This window comes from Bidens hawaiensis, unplaced genomic scaffold (genome assembly GCF_021521415.1).
Source record: "Bidens hawaiensis isolate Kalapana, Puna unplaced genomic scaffold, B.hawaiensis_p1.1 tig00001179_1, whole genome shotgun sequence".
NCBI lineage: Eukaryota > Viridiplantae > Streptophyta > Magnoliopsida > Asterales > Asteraceae > Bidens > Bidens hawaiensis.
Window position 1 is genome coordinate 1,127,937 of NW_027491068.1, and position 6,000 is coordinate 1,133,936.

Here is a 6,000-nt window from a genome sequence, read left to right on the forward strand (position 1 = left end):
GAGGAAAACCGGTTTCTGAACCGGTTCAACTAATTTAACCGGTCGAACCGGTGGACTGGTGAGGCTCCCGGTTCAGTGGTTCACTGCCGGTCCGGTAATGAAAATAGATGATCAATATAGATGATTAAGATAATCAAGCATCCCATTCGAAGATAGTCAAAGTCTTCATAATAGATAATAGTCAAACATACCAAGATAGTAGTCTAGTACTCAACATCTGTCTACAAAAGGACCAAAACTATCTACTACCATATTCAAAACTAACATGAGAATCAATGTAACGTCCGGGCTTCTACAAATTATTAATAACGGATTTATTATTATTAAGAAGATTTATTATTTAAAATTTACATAATAAAGTATGGGTATGATTGTATGAACATAAGAAATATGAGAATGGGCTTAAGTGGAATGAAGTGGGCTTAGGGTCCATCGATTAAAGGCATAAAAACCCATAAGCCTACCTAAACCCCAACACCCTCATTTCACCTAAATCTATCTCGCTCAAGAACATACACTCCCACTCTTTCAAGATTTCGGATTTCAAGAAGCAAGAAATTGGAGTTTGCCTTGTGCTTTTCAACATCTAGTAACAAAGAATCTTCGGCTCAAGACCCATCTTGGTGATTTAAGTAGGCCCACTTTGGTGCCGTAAGTACGTCATTGGACCACTTGGCAACACCTTACTTATGCAATGCATTTTTTTGTTAAGAAAACCGATCAAATGCTAATTTTGTTTTTGTTTTGTATCTTTTTTGTTTTGTTTTAGTTCCGGTACCTTAATAAAATATAAATGTGTCATAACTGGCGAAATTCACATAGACTCATCATGTTTGTTTTAGTTCCAGTATCGTAACAAACGTAATGAAAACCGATCGAATGTAATTTTGTTTTTTTAGTTCCGGTACCGTAACGAACGTGATGAAAACCAGTTGAATTTGTGTAGACTCATCGTCTCAACGACGGGGATCAACAACAGTCGGGTTTTACCAACCGATGTCACCCCATTGGCCCCTCAATTTTTATATATTTTTTGTTTTAGTTCTGTTACAATAGTACACGTAAACGAAGCCGACTGAATTTGCGTCGACTTACCGCCTCAACGTTTGAAACGACAGCGCTTGGATTTTACCACCGCCCGGTATTAACAACTTGCCCGGCGCAACGCACCGGGTAAAACTCTAGTTGTTTATATTTATTAAAGTATGTCAGAGAAGAAGAATGAGTTAAGATGTATCAAGTGGAGTCGTAAACTAGAACTCAGTAACGTAGCTGACTTTTAGTATAAAAGCTAGTGATTGACTAAAGAATGTAAAGGAGCTTGGAGTGCACACACGGTATTGGCTTCCAAACAACTGTTTTAAAAAGAAAGTTGCATAAAAATGTAATATTATTCCACGAAAGTTTTAATAAACTCTAGATAATTAAGCTTTATTTATGAGTAAATCCAACATTCGGTAAGGTGCCCGGGTTTGGGGCCTCACAATCAACACACTTGTGTCTATGTAACCTCTTAATCGGTTTTCCTACAAAGAATCAGTCTGTCTAGAGGTCGACACGCATAAGCTTCCTGCAATTGATTTTGCACATGCAAGTAGGACACCTTGCGTTAAAAGCTAGTGACTTTCTTATGCAAAAATTGCAAAAAAGATGACCGCACGATGTGGTCGTTGTCTCGGTTAATGCTTCATGACAAATTGGACATTCAAAGTCTTCCTGATGTTGTGGTAAAGCTGGTGGTGGTGGTGGCGGCGGCGGCAGTGGTGGTGGCAACAGTGGTGAAGCTGGAGGTAGCAGTGGGGAAGCCGGAGGTGGTGGTGAAGTTGGAGGTGGTGGTCGTGCAACAGGATCTAGCTGCAATTATGGAAAAAACCAATTTAATTGATATGCTTATGCCCAAAATGAAAAAAAGAAAAAGAAATAAAAAACCTAAAATAGCTAAACGCAATCAAACTAATAAACCAAAAAACATGAAAGCAGATGCATTATAAGGAACAGGAGGTTAGTAAATATGTTTTCTTTAACAGAAGGAATCATTAAAACCGACCAACAGGAACCCGTGAAACACAAAAAATGTACAAGTTGGACTCTACATATCCTTCCGAAAACATCTCAAAACACGAAAATAACTATATAAAAAAATTTGAAGCAAACAAATGGGCTTCAATACATAACATGCCGTTGAGCCCAAAAGCATTAAACACCCACGAAGAACATCATGAAAAGGAAAGAGTTCGAGTCACAAGCATTCATCATTGCAATCCCAACACTTTTGACTGGGAGGCTGATGATGTGGGTACCCCTACCCACTCACAAACTGGAGAAGCTTAGGAGTAGCAAACATAAGCTCACAAGCTAGGGAAGCTTAGGAATAAAGGAGAAGCAAACATAAGCTGTCAGATAAGGAAGCTCGACACTTGTCCAACAATATTCCTAAGTTGACCAGGAAACTCTTGCTACAGTAAAAAGCAGAAAAGTCTTGACTGACATAAAGCTGGTGTCAGCTAGAAAGTAAAAAAGCAACAAAAGGACAAGCAAAGGACTGAACAAAGGTTGCACGGAAATGGCATGCACCCAGTCTTCACAAGCTGAAAGAAGAGCTGCCATTTTCCCCTTAAGAGGCCCTAAGCTTCTCCTAGAGTAGGTTCTGACTGTCTATTAAAGGAAAATTTCACCAAAGGTATTTTCATTCACTCCATTTCTCTCTACTCTCTCTTCTTTATAACTCTCACTCTCTCACACTATATTCTCTCTCTAGAATAATACTCTCCAGAATATCATTATCAAAATAATACTCACTAAGAGATCTCCCTCTCTTAAAACTAAGTGTAGTGGGGCTACAACTTGGGTGAGAAGGGGCGCAAACCCCCCCCCCCCCCCCCCCCCCCGCCGATATGTGGGTGAAAAGGGGCGGGGGTGGGGTTCTTTTGTCGCCCAAATTGTTTAAAAATGATATTATTTTATTATTATGACCGTTTTCAAACGGTCAAAAATAAAAAAAAAATAATGAAAACAATATATATATATATATATATATATATATATATATATATATATATATATATATATATATATAAACATACACCTTCTTCTCAATTTTATATCCATTTCATACACAATTTATACCCAAATTCTTCAAAAAATCTAGCAAAATGAATCCTACAAACAACCCGAAACAACCGAAACCCGTGGAACTCACCACTATCATAAACGAAATCATCAAAAAACACGAAAAGTTTGTCGAGGAACTCAACGATACCATGAGAGAAACCAGCAAACAACACGAAAAGATTGCCGCTATGATGGAGTTGCAGGAAATGAGTAAAGAATACGAATCCCTCAAAGCGGCCGGGTCACACGAAGAGGCCGCATTGTTGCAATGACGGTGAGTCGAAAAAATGCGCGAATATTATGGATATTAGTATTTTTTTTAGTTATGCATCTTTTTTTTAGTTATGTATTTTTTTGTATTTATTTTTAATTTTAATGCATTTTTATTTAATATTTAAAAAAATTGGTTTTTATTTGTTTAGTTTAATTATAAAAAGAAAATAATAAAAAAAATACCGTGGGCCCATTTTGTAGCCCCTACACCATTACACCCTAAAAACAAATTCTCACTCCTTGCTGACTGAGCGACACATGTCACAATTCGTCCTCATTTGTAGCCCCTCCACTACGCATAGCCTAAGAGTAATTATCATTCACTGAGTTGTTTTGCCTCTGAGCTGCTAGTCCACGAACTGCTAAGGCATAACACCATCATCTCAATTCTACCCACCCCAACTACCACCGGATAAGCAGCCTGAAAACACCTCAGCTACTTTCTAACAGTCGGGTCTCGACCACTATCTCCCCTTGCGTTCTCTATCTCTAGTATACACATCTATATTTACTATTTATATACTTTCATGGGATAAATTACTAATGTTGAGCGTCGGAGGGTGGTCAGAGACCTCATCTCTGGTCCCATTCTAACGAGTTCTTTCGTGTAGTAGGTAGAAGCATGAAGCTGGAAGGTGACCTGGAAGCGTCAATACCATCACCCAATCATACCTTTATTGTTAGCTATATGCATCATAGCAACAAAAGTGTTATCGACCAATGAGTGAAAGTTGGTCGAGAGTATTAAAAACCAATATCCCTACTTTTTTATAATGGATGTTTTAATACAAATACTAAATAGTACTCCTTCCGTCCCATTAAAAGTGTCATGGTTTAAAAAACACAAAGTTCAAGGTAAACTGAATGATTACCTTTTTTCCTTACCAAATGGCATTATGCCGTTGGAAATTGGGTCCATAAATATTGTTTATTAATGTTAGTTGTGCGTTTTTAAGGATAAACTTAAAAATTGACTAATACATTTTGAAAGTGAATATTTGTGATGGAATAAATAAAAAGAAAATGTGAACACTTTTAATGGAACGGATACAGTAAATACGTAAGCGAACGACACAATTATTATATGTTAACGGCGAACCAACCAATTTGGGTTGGTTGGTTACTTGGGCCGGCCGAACCAATCAGCTAGAAAGGTTTGGTTTTTGCGGTTTGAATTTTTGTTTTTTTCAAACTAGGTTGATTTATTATATTATTTTTTAACAAACTGGTATGATTCATGAACATTACGCACACATGTGTGCATGTTCAATAAAAATTAATAATAAAGATTAAAAAGTTTGCTTGGTTTTATGTTCGGCTTCAAGTTCCAAAACTTCGAGCAATCAAATCGTTAAATTTATTTTTTTTAATTGTATAAATTTCAAGACGATTGAATCGGTAGTTTAAACCGTCTTGTTGATTTTAAGGGCTTATAATCATTGAAAATGTGTGCCGTCATCATAAACATTAAATAACGTTGGTAAGAGCATTCTCAATTAAAGTTGTCAAACTCATATAATTTAGGGTAAATCTTAAGAAAATCATCAAAATCACCTCTCAAATTCATTCTTTATTATATGGATGAGTTATATGACAATTAAAGTAAAAACCTAAATATAGGGACTCATTTTTGATCCATCCCATATAATATATCACATATCTTCCTATCACCATTTACTATATAACAAGACAAAAGAGAAAAAATAATAAAGAATTAATTTATGGATATGAGTAGGGAATAGAATGTTGAAGAACTTTGAAAAATGATTGATAAATTTATGAAATGGTGTTTTTTAGCTAAATTATAGGGAAAAGTATATGGAATGAGCTAGGAATGATCTGAGAGGACTTCAAAGAAATACCATAAAGCCTCGTTGCAGTCGAACTCTTCTTCGATGGTAGCTTTGAAGACCAGACATCTTCACTGCCAATTCACAAATCAAATAAGCTTTACGTTACAAAATAATCACTTAAAGCTCAAGAATCATTAATTAAGGAATACATAATATTTGTTTCATTATATCAAGCGTTGTAAAATCGGAATTAATCGCTGATTAATCAGTAATTAGAAGTCCTTCAATGGGATTCCCCCTAATCATACCAAGAAATTGGTAAGCGGTTATGGTCAAGGTCATTCCTAGGCGGTCTAAATCGGAGGTAATCGACTGAATCCTAGGCAAAATAGAGGTAACCGAGAGACATGCGTTTACATGTCAATCAAAGAATGAGATTAGATGAAGCATAAATGTAATTGTGAGTGAGATATGCAATGATGACTTACCACTAGATTTACGATGAGAACAAGGAAAACTTTTATTGATGGATAAAAATAAGCGGGTTATAAGTCTCACCAAACCCAAATAATTTTTAAACTGAGTTATAACATCTCATTTATCTTTAAAACTCTTTCATCATCAAATCCTAAGTATATTATCAACTTCAATAAATAAAATTAATATCCAAAAAAATATATAAATATAGAGCAAAGTTATAATAAGAAGTAGATTTTTCTTAAGAAGTGTAGGAAGTATATTTTCACCATTAGATATAATAAAGCATGTCGCACAATAAACACACATCAACTAAAATAAAACACACCGCACAATAAACACACTT